The sequence below is a fragment of the Lonchura striata genome, chromosome 4, assembly GCF_050655825.1.
Source record: "Lonchura striata isolate lonStrDom1 chromosome 4, ASM5065582v1, whole genome shotgun sequence".
Taxonomy (NCBI): Eukaryota; Metazoa; Chordata; class Aves; order Passeriformes; family Estrildidae; genus Lonchura; species Lonchura striata.
Genome location: NC_140706.1, coordinates 10,920,921 through 10,939,961, shown reverse-complemented (window position 1 = coordinate 10,939,961; position 19,041 = coordinate 10,920,921). Strand labels below are relative to the sequence as shown.

At 37.9% G+C, this 19,041-nt stretch overlaps 1 long non-coding RNA gene across 3 annotated transcripts in view; it reads right to left on the bottom strand.

Annotated features, from left to right (window-relative positions):
- Positions 1-18,992, bottom strand: part of LOC144246208 (uncharacterized) — a 47,947-nt gene extending 28,955 nt beyond the window's left edge. For 2 of the 3 annotated variants that reach the window (XR_014955071.1, XR_014955069.1), the window contains exons 1-2: positions 18,853-18,992; positions 17,923-17,986 (exon numbers count right to left, since the gene is read on the bottom strand). This is a non-coding gene — a long non-coding RNA (uncharacterized LOC144246208). Of the gene's footprint in view, positions 1-15,825; positions 15,957-17,922; positions 17,987-18,852 lie in introns of those variants that run through there. The other variant, XR_014955070.1, reaches the window with a different exon arrangement.
- Positions 18,993-19,041: the final 49 nt, after the last annotated feature.

Sequence of the window (19,041 nt, the reverse complement as noted above, 5' to 3'; positions counted from 1 at the left end):
ACTTCATACATCCTCTTTTACAGGAATACATGATATAAAGATATGATTTATAAAGAATTTTAAAACAAGCAGCTGGGACTTCACGCTATTAAAATAGAAAGGATTTCAAACATCAGCCTTCTTTTGAAGAAATCTGGATGCATATAATTTGCCTTTAATGGCAAATTGGAAGGGGCTAAGTGCACTACTGAGGGCAGGATCAGAATTCAAATCTCTTTGAGAAAGGAAACTTGTGTTGAAGGCCTGTGTTAGGGAAAATAGATGTGGAAGAGGAATAGCTGACTGGGTAACAGGCTGATGGGGAATTGTAATGGGTGGCAAGTCAGACATTAATAAACACTTTGGCTGTAGTACAAAAATGGCAAGCTTCAAATCAGTAGAAGTGTCATGGACAACAAAGAAAAATTTATTCTCTGTCCAGAGAGATCTTGGGACTGTATCCATTTTAGGCACAACTCAACAGAAGAAACATGTTGACAAATTAGAGCACAAAGATGAACAATAAAACTGATAAGAAGTTCAGAAAATATGAACTTTGTGGAAGGAGCAATGTTTGTTTAGTCTAGAACAGATTGAGGGCAGATATAACAGGCTTGACAATGTAATAGCCTTTTACAAAGAGGATAGCTTCTCTCATCTACAGGGAAAAGGAAAACAATTTATACTGTGTATTTTCATAACAGAAGGAGTACTTGATTGAAATACCAAGATCTACCACATACAGAGGGTCACACTCATTGCACTTTTAAAAAACAAATTAGATAAATATTTTTTTTAATATTTGGTGTCCTGGCTGTAGGTATTTCTGCCTCAGGGCACCAGGGTTGCACTAGATCCCTAGGGATCCATCTGATGCTTTGCATTTGCATGCTTTCAGGATTTAATTTGACAAAATAGACCAGCTTTAGTTGGAGGGATAAAAAGCCTTCCATCTGTAAATGTCCCAGACTATAGTGGATAGAAGCCAAAGGAGATGGTGATTCAGACTCTTTCATGTCTAGTTGTCCAACCACTAACTAAAAAGGCATTATTTCACTTGGTTGTGCTCTGTAGGCATAAACCATGCTTACATCACTAGAGCAAGAGATAGGGGAAACCTGTTTTCTTTCAGATTTTTTAGGCTATAGCCATATCTTTGGCACTGTGCTATGTGCTTGTGACCAGTGACAAAGCTGTAAGTGTCATCAGATTTAATCAGGTTGAAGAGCTCAGGAGAGATTTTGAATGGTGGTTACACCAAAACACTGGATAGATGCTTAGTAAGGAATGATGTATTCTACAGTGACTGCATGGGCTTTGGTAAACCCAAGCTAAACAATAAAAAATCTTTTTGGAAGATTTAACTTTTCCATTGTATTATTCTTGTGCTCAGACAAGCTTAGTGCTTGTGAATGAAAGTAGATATAACAGCAAAAGAGACAGACATAATTTCTTTATCTGTACAGAGACAGTACAGGCACAGCATGAAATACATGATGTTAAAAGGCTTTCTCAGTTTATGGGAGGATAGTTTAGTCTCCAGGCTGATGTAGAAATAATTATTTACCAAGACTGATGATTCTGCTATGGGTGCCTGTCCACTGGGAAATGAGATTGAGAGAGGAGTGTAGGTTAATGAACAGCTGTCACTAACATTTTGGACTATAAGCCTGTAATTGAGAACAGAAATGTTACACCAATTGCATGCTACTGTCTGCTCAGAAATTAATTTCCACTACTAAAACATTTTTTATAGGCAGAGTTGTTTCCTATGCAGATTTTTATTTCAGCTGAATGTAAGACTCCCTCATGGTAACGGAAAAATGAAGCTACTTAAAAAATTTTACAATATTTATCAGGAAGAATCAGATGTAATACTGGGTGAAGCATGACACAATATTTTCCAGTAATTCTTCTTGTTATTTGTTTCTTCTGGCTTACATTGCTTTTCTATCCACTGCCTTCAATGAAAATACTTTGAAGTACTATTGTGTGAGCTACACAGATGAATGGTCAAGATATTTAGCACCTGAAACCAAAGCTCCAGAACTCCAAACTCATGCTTATCAACTGCTTAAAGCAATCTGAAACCCATAGACACTTACAATTTTGGCCATTGGATTCTCTTGACTGATGCTCTTCCTGTGGTATAACCTTAGTTTCTATATGACTAATAGCTCAAACCTAAGTCCCATCAGAATCTGCTAACAAGATATTCCTTTGCTTATTTGGATTGACAGCTCGATCGGGAAAGCAGTTTCAAACTTCCTTAATAAGCCAGTCTTTTTAAAATAATAACAGCAACAGGTTGCCCTCCCTAATCATCAGGCACTATTAATTTTGGGCAAGAGGTAATAGAAAACGGAGGAAGTTGTAACAGAATGTTCCAAACAGGTCAATAAGACTGAAATCAAACAGGGCCTCTCTGGCTTTGTGGTTTCCCACAAATTGATGGATCCCATTGCTGAATATCTTAGTATTTGTCCAAAGGTCCCAGATAATCTTTGTGGGCTCTGCAGTTCCAAAAGCAGGTCCTTATCAGAATAAAAGTTTTCTTTTAGAAGAGGAAGTCCCACCTGTAAAACAGTGGGGCAATTTCCATCTACCTGCTTTTGCTGGGTCTCAGTTGTGTGTGAAGCACAATGATCCCAGTGTTGGAAACTTCCATTACACATCCAATTGACTTTGTTGATTGTCCTATATTGGCCTTTCAGCACTGTGGTTTGAAGTTGATGAAAACTCAGACTACCACCCTGAAAACTAAAACACAACTGCTTTTCCAGTGACTAAAGGATTTCTCCAGTAACACTGCAAAAGTTATAAAGGTGCACACAACCATTCTGTGGTATCAAATCAGTAATATGTGCAAGAAATTATTTGTATCATTATGTAACTCCAAAAATCTAGATTAATGAGAGCCTCCTCATGGTTAATTGGCAGAGATCATGCTACTGTGCTAATTTTGCCACCTGAGAAACTTGTTATAATTGAGTCTGGTGTCCAATTTCAGGTATAAACCAAGAAATATACTCTAGAAAGTACACCATTTTTAGCCACTCAGTTTATCACTTTCATAGCCAAGGATAATATTTTCAAAATTGAAAAACATGCAGGCTTTCTTCTCATACTTGCTGAAAAAAAATTTCCACTGCTACACAAACACAAAAACACCAGTGAGCACAAATCCTGAGTGAGGTAATGGCAAAGCTCAGAACCAAGTCTGTAAGAACTGAGACTTGATTATGTGAACAAAAAATGTTAAATTTATAGGCTGGGTGCTGATTGCTGTCTTCCACAGGTGCTAGGCATAATTTAGCAATAGAATTTTTTTAATGACGGCATAAGTTTTTTATTCTGTTTGCTGCTATTTATAGAATATGCCTTTCACAAGACCTTGATCTTAAATACTATCTTCTAATTACTCTTGCTGAACTAGTTTAGTTTAACTGGATAGCCATATTTTTGCATGAGACTAGCGGACTGAAAAGGCAACATTAAGGCTGTAGTTTCCAACCCTCATGTGCTATAAGGCAGAATGTGGTCCTGGTTCTGTTATTAAGAATAACCAACACATTACTCTAAGCAGTATGGATTGGAAATGATTCTTAAATATTTTTTTAATTAAAAATTACTTTCCTTTTGGTATAAAAATAAAGTAAAATACTGGGAAAATAAAATATTTAGTATAATTTTGAATTTTAGGAATGTGCAGAATTGTTCTCCTTTTGTAGGACCAGTGACTTTGTGAGGAAAGTAAAGTGAGATCAATAATTTATATTTTTATTAAATTTTATATTGAAAATTCAATAATTCCAAACACACCTCAAGGCAAAATGGCTATTACCATGCATATAAAAGGAGATTACTTCAATAATATTTTGTCTGTGGGTTTCATAAAAACAGATTTCTGAGGTAAACTTAACAGCTTGTCTAAATGAGTTTCTAACCTCTCACATAAACAGCTTCTGGGATCTCTACCAATATTACCTGACGTGTAACAGAGCAGACACCACAGAGAACATATCCTCAAAGCCTGGAAAGAGAACCAGAAATTGTCCACAGGACGCCTGAAAAGAAATTCCTTCACACATATGACTATATACTCTCATGTGTGTAGACAAAATGTAGAATGAAGACCATAATCTTCTTCCCTAAAATATTATAGTCTAATAGAAGAGGTGACAGAACTACTAAGAATTAGAAACAATAGCTAATGATAGATGTAGGCCACAGTAAAAATCACACCATACTGAAGCTTCTAAATTAGTAAAAACAACATAATTAAAAAAACCCAAACAAAATAAACAGCACTGTTTCACAGAAATTTTCTGGTCACAGAAATTCAGAGTTTTGTTCTGTCTTTCCATTTAACAGTCTGGTCATCTTTGACCTGAGTTATGCACAAGTATTTTTTTCAGGAGCTCTTTGGGAAGGAATCCAGACTCTTTCCCTGTGACCTTACACAATGATGTCCTAAAAATGCTTCCTGTGAACAAAGCTGTTAGCCTGTGGTTCTCTGGGAAATGACATATCCGACATTGTAAGAGTCTGGGGTGCACTGCCATGTAACTGCATCTGATTGGTTTTCTATCTGCAGGAAAACAGATATATATTGACTTAGATAAGTGTTGAATTAAAGATAATACTGTCCCAAGCCCAGTTGAGCCCTACTTTATCAGTCTCTGAGAAATGAAGGACAACTTGCCAATGGGTTAGGGATAATGTAGTTCAATTTTTTTTTAAGATAATCTCTGCCTTTCTATGAAATCTATAGTGTTAGCACTGGAGTAAGGGATAATGAGACTAGTATTTAAAAAAAAATAGAAAACATACTGAAAACTAACTGTTTGAGGTTATTTCAAACAACAAATACAATCAAAAAAATGGTAACAATTTATCTGTCTATAGCATGTCAGATAATTTCTAGGTCAAAACCAAAATGAAAGACTAGAATTCCTACTACAGCAAAATTTTCCGCTATGCTCCACTGTAGCATGGTAATTTCTTTGAATTATTATTACACAGAATATTCTCCTATCTATGAGGGTTTCAAACGCATCATTGAAGAGGCCTGACCCAATGCCAAATAGAAGCAGAGTAAAAACTACAACAAACTTAAGTGAGTTCTTGAGAAAGGAAGCCTGTTGTGAACAAAGTTGCCTCCTTATGGTGTGGCTTCCCTTGATAGAAGCATATTTCCACAATTAGAAGTTTTCGTTAACTGCTACAGGCCTTAACAAGGCCAAGACAAGCTGAAGGCCCTATATTACCTTCTTTGCTACGTGGCAAAAGCATGATTGCTAATCTAACATAATCTGCTGAGAACTACTTCATGAAGGACTTTTAGTAACATTCTTGAAAGAAACAGAAAATATTTGGAGTTAAAATGTGTATCGATTAATATCACACTGAGGGTATTAAATAGAAAGCTGGCAAAAATAATGCAAATCTTGTTTGTGTTTTCTGCAGGAGAGAGATCAGAACAGTTCAAGGTCCTTGATTTCATACACATAGACTGAAATAATTTTAGGTTCTTCCTTTCTGAAATTATACTTTCTTCCATCCCACAATCTGACTGGTATCATCAGTTTGATGCTGGTGCAGTGGAATGGAATTGATGACACAGAAGGATCCTTGCCCAACCCGAAGGAGTCTATGTAATCAATTTTTAGCTAACACATATTTTTCTGCCTCTCTGCTAACCCTTGTTATGCAGGATATGTTCCTTTCTTAAGAGAAGGGATATTCCTTGCATTCTAAAAAACACAACCCTTTGAATGCAAATAAAATGACTAATGCTTCTTAAGCTCACAGTGGTTCCATGTAGTAACTTAAATGAGAGGCTGTTAGTTCATGTGTGACTGAAAACCAAAACCAGACGGATTAACTTGTTAGAGTTCTCACAACACATAGCTATGAGTTATGATCATGGTGGGGAATATATTTCTTTTTCAGTTGCCTTCTTTTAAGCCTCTCTTTCAGCTGTTTCATTATATTGGGATTTTAGAAAATGGTTGCATCTAATCTCTTCCTAAAAAGTCTTACTGAGAAAGAGGGAAGGAGCAGATGTTATTTTCAAATGTGAAAATCTGGCTAAAAAGATGAAACACAAGTTTTCTAGTGACAATTTATAAACCCCACACGTTCTTCTACTCTCTCTGTTGTCTAAGGGAAGCCAAATTTGAAAAACAGTTACGACACAAAAAAGATATATTGGTCTCCTTCTAAAATTATATTCTTCAAGTCTTTGCATGAATTTAGAATAAATGAATTAATATAAGATGCCTGCTGGTCACTGTTCTCTGTGTGTGCATGAAATGCCTAGTGAAACAAATTCATCAAAAGAATTTGGCATAAAGATACCAACATTGTGAATGGTCATGGGCTTTATTAGAGAACAGGCAGCTCAATATCCAGTTTGGTCAGGACAGGACAACTGCATGCAGGCCAAGAAGCAAAGCTTTATATGTGCTGGATTCAGCATGAGCACCTCCACTGCTATGAGAGAGTGGATGTGCTGGATTCTCCAGCACGATTTAGGAATGCTCTAGATCCCTCTCCAATTTCTTTGAATCTGATAAGCAGTGTGGATGCTCAGTGCCTGATAGAAATTCCTGAAAACGTTAATCAGAACCCATCACAGCAACATCTTTGCACTGTACATTTCTCCACTTAATTACTGTGGTAACTGCCCAGTCCCAACCCTCAGCTGTTGGGCAATTGCCAAACCAGCATTGCTTTACTAGAACCACTGAGACTACAAAGTAACTTCCCACTACAGAGCTCTGGAGCTCACTGAGTCAAAATTCACTGGCAGAATTATAAAATCTGAGTCTTGGATACATTTCTAGTATCCACTACACCAGTTTTATCAGGGATGCAGGTACCAATCTACAAGACAGATAAAAAACAGTCATTAGATAAGTGTAAGTTTTGATTCTGACCAGCTTTGCTTTTATTTGAAATGAAATAATGCAGTCTGGATAGTGTCAGTTTGGAGGACTATTCAGTCTCCCAAGCTGTTATCTTTACTTTATATAGCTTACCTGATACCCATCTAAACCAAGGGAGAGATTGTGGCTGTCTTCTGTGAAAGATGAACTAAAGCCTGTTCAAGCTCTCAAATTAAACAAGACACAATGCATGTGATTCCTCTCCCATAACTTCAAGGTCAGAATTCAACTGTCAAAGTATCAGTGCAGATTGTGATTTTTAGCACTTTAATACATTCAAAACATTTGCAAGGCTGCCAGGAAAAATGGGGCATATAAGAGAGCTGTGCTTCTCTGCAGTGCCAGTGCCCTTGTGCAGGCCAGATAGAATGCAGCTCAGATGGCAATAGATCCATATATGTGCATCGGGACTGAAACATAAATAGTTGCAAAGGACATGTCTACATGTCTTACATAATCTTAATATGGAGTTAATACATCAGTAAAATACGGAATTATTTCTCTGATCTGAAAGTAGACACATTTGATGAAATTAATTGTACCTTGAATTCAATGGATGATATTCATGAAATGAACTAAATGTTCTACTTGTCTTGAACTAAACATTCTGCTGTTCTATAACTCAAAGTCCATAACAATAAAAAAGTTAAAGAGCATATGTCTTATTTTTGATAACCAACACTGAGTTGAAATTTTCATTTTTCTGTCAGTGTCTCCAGATTGATCCATAAGGATATTTTCTCCTCAGAGAACTGTTACGCTCTCCAGATCATATAATTTTCTATATCTCCTGCAAATTTTCTAAAACTCTTTCATTGTAACCATAGGCTTAAGTACCTAAGAGGAAGCTTTCAGACTGAAGAGATTTTCTAATATGACATCTAAGTTCCCTTTACCTTTTCACTAGCTAACTCAGTTTTATCTCTCTACTTGTGTCTTGAAAGCTGTGTTTGTATCCTGGAAGTTGTGTGTATTGTGGAAATTTTAGCCTGACTGCATAGTAAATACTTATTAGCCATTGATTTAAAGGTTTCTGAGATTGTGAGGCACTTTCAGCTCAGATACTACACAAGCTTAGGTTATCATCTCTCCAGATTTTGTAGAGCAATGCAGGCTCAGAGTGGCTAAAATCTGGATGGCAGCTGTGATCTCAAAGAACTACTGGATGCTGCAGTGAAAGGGTGGCAGTGATTCAGAAGACAGCAGTCTTCCCTCCAAGTGCTCAATGTGCTTCAAAGAGTCCCTGTAGTGCTGAGAAAGATAAACCTGAGCCTTGGTGGCCTGTGGTCAATCAAAGATCTTACTGAACATTTCACAAGGGAGACACTGACCTCAGTGACCTGGACAGGTTATATAACACTATTAAAACCAAGCCCAGAACATTGTGGGTCTAGTTTTCCATTCTGCACTCAGTGTTAGGTGCCAAGATTTCTCCTGGTGTGCTCTGGATTCAAATGAGCTCTACAAACCAAAATATGCATTGGATGTGGCCCCATGTTCAGCTCCCTTCTAGATCTGCTGTCAGCTGTGCATTGGGAAATTCATCCACTGCAGATGGGCTTTTGTTCTGGTTTGGTTTTGATGTTGTCAGGTGAGTGGGCGTTATTTGAACTCCAAAGATTGAAGTGGAAATCAAAAAGCAACCAAAATCCCAAGTGATCCTGTCCATGAACAGATGTTTTTAGACCACAGCTATCAAAAAGCATGTATAAGAAAACATTAGCTACAAGAGAAAAACAGATTGTTGGCACTTTATGCACGTCAAGAAAAGAGTTACAAAAATGGGGAAAAAACATTTTGGTGTTGCTAAATCATACTTATTTACTAAATATTGATACCAGATGATTTCCCATTTGTTGATAAAAACATTTCAACATGATAAATGCTTTCATCTAAAAGGTTTTTTTGAAACATATTATAGGAAGAGGAACATTTAACAGGAGAAAAACAATAGGAAACACAGGTTGGTTTATATATGAACAAGCAAAATGCTGAGCACAATATGTAGGGACAACCATCATTACAATTCACTGGGTTAGTTATACCCTGTGGATACAACAGAAAGACTTGACTGCATTCCCAATCCAAATATAGGCTGGAAGGAGAATGGATTGAGAGCAGCTCTAGGGGAAAAGATTTGGGGGTGTTGGTGGATGAAAAGGGACCTCTGTATCTTGATACGTTATATGATTTATGTGAGTGAAGTTCAACACATCTGAATCAGACATCTGGTGAAAGAGACACCTCTTTAAATGCGGGAGGTGAATGAGGCAGGAAATGAATGGAAGAAATGAGGAGAGAAACTCTTCAAGAAGCCAGATGAGAGACAAAGGTAACATTAAACAAAGTAGTTCTGATGAGACAACCCCTTAAGAACCTGGGGAAGTTGCTAGTGACAAGTTAGATGGAGAGCCAGGAGGAGCTCCTCTCACCCTCTTGGTGAGAATGGCACACTGTTCTTTTCCTTGCTTTCAGAATGAGTTCTCCAATCCTTATAATGCTATATAAAATCTGACTAAATCTTCATCTCCTTCAGGTCTTCTGAAAAGAAGACTTAGGCCAAAGTACAGTCAGGGATTACACCCAGACACCTCAGTGCAGAAGCTATTTCAGTCCTGTGTTTGTTTCGCTGCAGTGACTTCCACCTGGCAATGTCCTACTTGACCTGTTTTGGGGATTTTCAGCCACCTGGTTGTGAGGAATTCCATCCCCTCTCAGTTGCTCATGTCTTTGCAGCACTGTGTAACACCAAACACCTCATCTACTGGAAAACTAAAACCCATCATAATCCTACTAAGGGTGCAGTGCCTTCTTCCTTCTCTAAGGACAGCAGGAAGGGTGGGGAGAGTGGGACTGGAACTTTGAGGCTCTCTGACATGACTAAATGGCACTTCAGTGGAGAAAAGTGTATTCCATTTGGGACCTGAGTGGTTCATTGCTGCTGTTCCTGAACACCAGGAAACTGGCAGAACTGTAAAAGAACTGTCCTTGCAACTCAACCTGCCAAAAATGTCTAATGTTAAAAGATTTGTCTGTGGAAAAGATTTATGAGCCTGTGCACCAAGAGAGAGGGATTTTTTTAATCCCTTTGTTCTTCCTTGCAACAATGAACATCACATTACTTGTTTATTTTCAGATTTCATCTCATATTAAAATATTGATATATTCATTTTGTTCTCTTCCATATGTAGTCACTGCTCTTTCTTAACAACTCTGAAATGCAGCTGCTCCATGACAAGTAAAGGATGAGGAAACAGGCATGCATGACTTCTTGACTCGTAAAATTTTCCAAAAACTGGGCCAGGAGCACACAGAACTCTTGGGGATAGCAGTAATTATACATTCCCTTGGGTTCTTTGGAGAGGAGAGAAGACAAGCATCTCTTCTTTTTCCTCCCTTATATAAAAAAAAATACCCTTAAAACACGCATGTTTCCAAACATATTTTATGCTCCAACTTCACTGTAGCTATATGATCCAGTAATTTCATTATGCAAATTTCTCTTAAACTGCCAATTATTTATTCTTCTTTTAGCCAGTCAACACCAAAGAAAGCCATGACAGTTTTAACTTATTGGGATAAAGCACACTGATAAAAGAATTCGTGAGAAAACCCATTATTTTTTTCAGCATGAAACATTGTGGGAGATTTCCTGTTCAAGGCAGCTCTCGGCCCCAAATGGAAGAGGAGTGTGAAGCAGACGTGAAAGAGGTAGAGCTACCATCTGTCTTTCAGTGGGGCTTTGATAACGATACACAGAATTTCAACAGGCCTCTGTGTGCAGGGGGTGGCAAGCAAAAAGTCTTGTGAGTACTGGTGAGTTTTAACAGATTGTTATCCATGGAGACAAACCAGAGAAAAGTGATTAATGAGCTGGAATAACATGATCTTGAGGAGTACTATAGTTAGTGCTACAATGTTTCTTCACACTGCACACATCTGTCACAAACAGGCTCATGAAATCATTTGCTGTTTGCTTTATCTGCAGAAACATTCTTTGTGTGCTGACATCACACGAAACGTGCCAGGGTAAGCAAATGCAGCCCTGTGGCAAACAGCTTGGACCAACAGTTAACACCTGTCTTCTTAATTTGCTCTGGGCAATTATTTCACAGGGCTGAGCTAATAAAAATGCCCATAGCTTGGGTGAGAAGGTGTAACACCCACCTCTGCAATCAGACCTTTCACTCAAAGCTATTCTGACTCACATGGCTGGGCTGAGAGCTCCAGTTTAGAACAGTAAGGGCAGGATATGAGAAAACTGCTGCTTCCAAATCAGCAGCACCATCTACCATGGGAAGCGTCACTTTCATTACTTTTTTCCAAGGATCTGCTTTAAGTCACCATAAATGAGAGGACACTGGCCCTTTGGACTGACCTTATCTTCTCCACACTTGTCCCCATGCTCCCCTCTTTATGGTTTCCCTCATCCTATCAATCTCCCTACTATGACTTTTGAGTTCTGCTAGCTCCTCTCTTCTGCCATCATTCTGCTTCACAGGGAGAACTGAGGCTGCTTTATAATTTTCCTCACTGTGCTTATGTTGCTTTTTCTTTAATTCCTCAGAAGTAGTTCTACTTACCTTTAAGCTTTAGGCCTCTGACTTAACCCAAAATTTCCAACTCTTATAATTTTATGGCAAATCTTGAAATTTGTGGTAGTTTTCTTCAAATATCAACTACAGCAGTAATTTGAGACTTTCCATTCCATAATAAAACAATTTTCCAGTTCTCATTTCACAGAGGGAAGCTCAGAAACACAACTCCCAGGCTTATAAAAAGAAGACCATAAAAATAGCCCCTCCACAAATTTTTTAATTCATAACTAGAAAAAGGCTCAGGAGTTTGAAAACTTGAGACTGGAAAGGCTCCTAAACTCACCTTTCTTCAGCAATCTTCCTCTGGATCATTTAATTAGAAAAAATTGATGAGAAAAGCATCATATACTCTAGGCAAGCACCATTTTTATGGTAAATCCCTTAACTCTTTCCAAGTTAAATTGAACAATTTATCCTTTCATTAATTAAAGAGAAGAAAGGTTTCTTCATAAATTTAAACTTTTAGCTTTGATTTCTAGAATTAATTCTGTATTTGTTTCTCTAATTAATTCTAAAATTCTGTTTCAGTCTTCCAATTCCCATTCCTCTTGGCACCCACCCTGCAGACCCTCTCACAGAAAGATTGGCTGACATCCAGTGACATCCACACCATCCTTCCACAAAGCCAAGCCACCATAAAAAGATTCATAAAATCTGCAGGCTCCAGAACCTTGTTACTCTGCCAGAAAGCAAAAAGCCAGTCATATAAAATGGGATGGTATCAAGGAAAAAAAACATTAGGAGAGAAATGGAAAACAGAAGAAGGTTGATTTTTGGATGTTTTAGAAAATATGCATAGTTATGTACTGAATGCAGAGTGACACCAACAATGATAGTACAAAGGGAGCAAGTTGGGTTAATACATGGAATCTGCATTTCTAAAAGAGTAACTAATTTACAAAATGTATTTTTTAGTTGCTGAATAGAATTTAATGTAATACTGTTAGTATAGCTCTATTCACAGTATATCCTCCCCTTGGCAAGATTCTCTAATCTTGCCAATCCTTCCAGGAGATAATACATGCCATCTGGAGGAAATGTTTCTCTTTCCCCCACCTTCCCATCTGTTATATATTTCTCTTAGTTTCCCCCACCCTCAGCATTTTATCTATCCTCTGATCATCCCTAGACCTCAGACTCTAGTTGTACAACCATTTTCACTTTCAGTCTCACTGTATTTCTCTTTGGCTTTTGCCTTGTAGTATTATCACACTATTGGAACTCCTAGTCTACAATAGTCTTAGTGGAATCCTCCTTCATATCTAATTCCAATCTGTCTCTTTCTTTCTTTTATCTTGAAAATGAGAGTGGGCTCCCTGAACTCATTTAAGGACTTCTGCTATCCAATCATATACCCTTTAATCAGGTTGTTTGTCTGCATTATGGTGAGACAATCAGAAATAAAATAGGAAGGGAGTTCAAGATCCTATCTTTCCAAGACAGGACCTGTCCTTTCTAGAGTAATTTTTGAACAAAAACTATATAAGCTTCCTTATAAACAATGTCTTTAAAAATAGAGATTCCACATATTGTCCACAAACTCAGTTTCACTCCTTAGCTATTTTTATATTTAAAAATACATTTTACACTGAAAACAATCTTTGTAGTACCAGTTCTAAAATTCTCTAGCGGCATTTTGAGACTTTCTTCTTGAGCTGACCCACTGGACACAAATAACAGATTGTAACTCTTTCAGCAACCTTTTATGTATGTCAATACTTTCATCATGTCCCTTTTCTGTCTTCTTTTGTCTTAGACTAAACAATATCAGTTCTTTACAGCTTAGCTTTAAGTCATATTTCTAAAGGTCTAATGACTCTTGTGGACTTTCTCCAACTGATTAATGTACTACTTTTTAAGCAGCAAATGCAAATCTAGGCACTGAATTCCAACTGAGACCTTACAAGCAGTGAGGAAAGAGGAAACAGGAGAGGTGAAGTGGTGGGGTCTATCATAAGCTTGCAAACTTACATAGGGAATTGTACTGAACCAGTCAGTTTCACTACTGGATTGCTCATTACTTGTGCCAAGGTGTAGCACTCTGCAGTTGCTCTCATTGAATTGCATCTTATTTACTGGAAAGACTTCTCCATTTAAAGAAATAAATGTAAATTTTAATTTTTCTATTCTTTTGTCTTGCAGTCAGCTGAAGGAAAGTTCAAGACGTGTTCCTATGGAAACATCCAACATAATTTGTAATGGACTTTGAAGGACTGATGACTATATGGACAGAATTTCAAGAAGTTGCGCATTGTGAAGTTTTACCTAGATTTTAATTTCACCATTTGCTTACAAAAATATTATCAAAGATATTAGTAATATCAGTATGTAATTATGTGACAGTCACAGCTTTTTCACAGTCTACAATACTTATTATTCTATTGTAGATAAAATTAGGCTTGTGAGACAAGGTATGTTTTAATCATGTCTGTTCATTACGTTATGGTCTTCTGAAGGCTTATAAAATGATTTTATTTTCACTGTACTGTGAACTGCTCTTCTAGGTTGACTCTGGCAGTTCATTAAAGCATCCTAAAGTGAAACATATTGGCCTAGCCAAGCAGAAAACCTCTAAAAGTGACTCCTTTAACTCATTCCTTAGAAATTAAGTCCCCTTTAATGCACTGTATCCTTGTTGATAAGCAGGATGTTGCAGGACATGTATATTCACAGGGATACATCAGCTGGGATTAAGTTATTTGAAGTTCTAGGCAGTTGTTCAACAGCAAAGCAGTGCATGGAGCAGAAAAGAATCAAAATCCCATTTACGTTTGTGTTTTCCTTCAATTCACAGTAACCGTTTATTACAAGAATAAGGAGTTTCTATGACTCACAACCATTTCCATGTGGCTGCTGGTTCCACAAATTCGGATCACACACATACAGATCTATGAGCTAGAGCAGATGCAGCGTGGGCCTGGCAACATGTCTTGTGTGAGTAACACACAAAAGTTTGACTTGAAGGAGATTCCTCTTTCTTTCAGATAGCCCTTCATGTACTGAACTGATAGTAGCTGGTGTCAGCACTCTCCCTCTGGAGGCCAGCAGGAGGTAAGGATCAATAGATCAGTATTTTTAAAGAACTACACACTTCGGTTTTCTGCTGAGCAGTGACTCTGCCTTAGGTCTGCTGAGCCCGCCCAAGCCCCCTCAGCAGCCACCTGAGCTTGCACAGTGCAACAAGTAGAGGGGGCAGCAAAACAGGAAACCTGCACTCCTAGGTGGGTTAGATCTTTCCTGTCTTTTTCCTTCTGCAAAAACCCAAAAGTTTCTAAAACTATATAAGAAATTGAATTTTCCAGTATAGATAGAATATTCATCTGCAACACCAAAGCACCAAAGCCAAGACCCTGTTCTTAACCAGAAAGATCAGAGAATAGAAATTGTCTCCTACAGCTCAGGAAGAAAGCCTGAAATTTTGCTACTTGGATTTCATGGAGGGAAAAAACAAGAGGGTCTTTTCTTTCCTTCTTTCCTTTTCCATTCTTCCCTTTTCAAACACGTATTTTGACCTACCCTTGTCTCTTTATAAACACCCTCACATATCAAACAGCTCTTCAAAACACAAATCCTCTTGCTTTGTTCCTCTGGACACCTTTCATTTTTATGAATCAGTATTTTCCAATAAAAAAAACAGATTCTTATTTTGTTCCCAAACACCTGCTTAAAAATACACTTATCTTTTGACTGCAGAATAACTTAACAATAAAGTCTGAGATACAATTCCCCCTTCCACAGCTACAAAAAAAGCCTGTTAAGACTGTGGCAAAATTTATAGCTTATGATTTCTAGGCCAGTTCTGTTATTAACAGTCTCAATTTCCTCTCCTTAAACATACTAACACAAACTGTTCTTTTGGCTGGAAAGTGAGTGAAGAAGAGAGCAGGCTGTGGCATTTCCTTCAGATCATCCTGTCTCTGTGTCAAAAGCCTACCTTTTTTCTCCTGCACCAAATGCAATGAGTTTAGAATAGCTGAATACATGTTAGAGGAGAAAAAGCTCTGGATTTTTACCTTTTCTTTCAGCATACTTTCAGAACATTTCTTGAATAGACTTTTGGATTCATTAACGTTTCCAAAGATTATTTATTGGCATCAGTTTGAGGCAGAACACAAAAAAGAAAAATGACCTCTGCTTTTCAATTACTATTAGGGGATAGAGGAAAGAGAATGAAATTTTCCTTAAAAGTATATTTCTAGGGCACAGCTTGCCTGGCTTATGAAGACAGCTAAGAAAGTTCTCACTTTGTTTGAACTGATGTGTTTGTGAAAGTCTCATTTCTCCTCCCACTTCTTCTTTTCTTCTGCAATGTCCAGTCTTGAAAACAAACTGACAGATGTTCTCTTGGATCAGCTTGTGAGACTTGCAACGTCAGGAGTGCAAACAGATTTTTGCTGTTTAGTTCAGGAAATGAGATGCAGAAAACCTGATAAATAAACAGTGTTTATTACTCCAGTTTAAAGTGTGCTTTGGATTTCTTTTCAAAATACTCCTACGAGGAAGTGAGGATGAATATTAAACATAATTTAGAGACCTCAATGGCAAGATCAGAGGGTCTTTAACTTACACAATTTGTATAGTTAGGTTATAACAGGAGCGATTGTTTCTGGTCTTTAGCCATACTAAAGAAACAACAAGAAATTTGAATTACACAGAAATTCACTTCAAAGAATTATACAATTGACTCCAAAGTCACTTATAAGACTTATGAATACACCAAGATGAATTCGAATAACAGGATTTAGGACTCTGTGTGAATTGGAATGCATTGTGATTTTTATAACTAAGAGACACACAGAGATTTAAAGGGATGGCACATAATTACCAAGTATGGATTGGGCCAAGACAGAGTGGAAAATATTCTTCTACTCAAGCAGCTAAGTATGCATTTTAATGGTTATGGGCTCATAAATTTAGATTTAGATAGTACTCAAATGGCACTTCCATTATCAGCATCATCTAGGTCCCCAGAACAGCACTAAAACATCATTTAACTTTTAATTCTGTGTAATGTCATGTGCCACCCTTTTACTCTGTCATGGCTATGTGGCCTACACAACACAGAAGAGCACAGCATCCATGGCTCTGATGACACATATGCTGCCAGGGACAAGCAGGAACAGCCAGGGACCTGACCTGCATGTATGCCAGGAGATGCAAACAAGCAAGCACAAAAGGACAATTAACTTCATAAAAAGGCAACAAGAATTTCTTTCCTATTGTGAGAAAGAAAAGAGGAGAGCTCAGAATGCAGTAGGTGAGTTTTGGAGACAACTCCTGATATTCTGTTGAGGACATGATGACTGCATGCTCTGCCGTCCTTTAGGACCTGCAAAACACAATTTGGGCCTCAAGAGAGAAAACGGAGACCCACTGAGTCACCAGTAACATTTGCTGCATTGCTTTGGATTTGTCTTGAGGCACCTCCCTTCCCTTCCAGCTCTGCAGTAAAGCATCATTTCCACCAGACAGAGGTGATTCAGAACCCATGAAATGCTCATTTTTCTAAGGAATGGAAAACAGTTACTGAATGAGTTATGATCTAAACAGCTTTTAGTGCTACATTTGAATTCTGAATGAGTTCAAACTCTAGTGAAAGGTGTTCAACAAGTGTCAACAGAGCCAAAAAACTTTACTCACTGCTCCCAAGAGGAACACAGCCAATACTTGTTGTGAGTTTCATTTTTATTCCTAACCTTACTCTCTGCATGACTCTTTTATTTGGAATAATGAGTTTTGGGGGGAATGTATCCCATACTATGCCTATGCTTATCTGAGACAAATAACTTCATCTGTTATATTTTGGCCACAAGACACCAGTTAGTTAGCAGGAAACACCTCTCCGATTTATTTATTTTATTTTTTCTAATCCCAAATAAATGAGATGCAAGCTGATGTGAACTCATTTTATATGCCAAACTCTCTCCAATAAAGGTGGCTGTATTTATCTGTTGATATTCACCCTGTTTTCTTATATTGTGTCTGCAGTCTCCAAGTGTGACTACAGAGATAACAAGAGGAATCCAACACTAGTAACAGCAGTACTTCACAGACTATTTTGTATTTACTACTTTGTAATTTGAGAAATTTTTCCCAACCTCTTTCTTGTAACTGTCATTGTAAATAATGAAAATATTCACCTTACCTACACACAGTGCTCTTGTTTCCTTCAAATCCATGTTTCAGGCCAAACACTTTTCACTTTTAATAGTCTGTTTCCTTAAAGGGCAAATTTATATCAAAGCACTGACATTTTTCATATTTTACATGCTGCACTATAAAGTCATTTAGGTAAACCTTACCTTTTCAAAGTGTGGAAAAATATAAGCCACAGCAAAATCTTACAGTTTTTTTATCATAAGATATGCCACATCTTTAGCTATGATGTATACCTTTTTCTTGTCATAAGTGAGACTGCTGCTGCTTGGAAAATCCAGGCTTGGACCAACTCTGCCCCTATAACAGAGGGAACAACAAAACACTAGCTCACTAACTGTAGAAAGGGATTCTGGCTGCTGCCTACTGCATTCAGAGGTCCTTAATTAGAACACAGTATGGTGATTTCAACCCTATAGACTGATGCAGCTCAGTAAATTGTGCCTACTTAAACCTTTTTCATAGGATCCCATCAGAAGGCCTGAGGCAATACCTTGCAAGACTACATGAGTTTTATCCCTTGTGTGAAAAAGAGGGAAAGGGGAACTGCAGGCAGAAGTCAAGGCTGGATGTATCATATCCAAGAAGTAAGACTTCCAAAATTTGGTATAGTCCCTGGATGAGCTTTGTCAAACATCCTTCTTCTGAAGTCAGCTTAACTCTTTTGAAAGCCAGCTCAACCCATACTTGGATTAATTAATTTCAAAGTTACGCCCAGAAAAAGTTCTAATTACCTTAGAGCAAAAGTGAGTATTTTCTTAATAAAGATGGTATGCATGAGCAAAATTTACTCTGCATGTTATGAAGACTGTGAGGGTGACTAGTTGACAGAGCTCAACAGATGCTCTCTTCCACCTGACAGTCTTACTGAATACATTTAAGAATAGATTATAAAAAGCCCAAACCTCAAATATTAAGGCTTTGGCATTACGTCCAACTACTATTATAGAGAAGCTGCCAAATCTTTTGTGGAAGCAAATGACGGTGGGGAGCCTTTGGCAGGTGGAAAGTACAATGTTTAATGATGCCAAGCAGAACAAATGGCTACAAGGACTATGTTCAGCTAGTTGTGCCTCCGCTCCGACACCTGCAAAGAGGGATTAGTGCCCAAGAGCGTGTTTAACATTGCAACAGAGACCAAACTAAGAGAGGCCAAACTTGATTACCCTTCGGTGGCAGTGGCGACAAACTAACTCCCTTATTACTGCTGACATTAAAGGAAGCAGGAGGGAAGGCAAAGCGGCTGCCGGCTTTCTGCCCCCGAGCTCAGAGCGGTCACAGCGTTCAGACCGAACAGATTCGCCTTTGTTGATGCCACGTCGGGCACCCACAGCCGCTGGTGTCCAGCGGAGCGC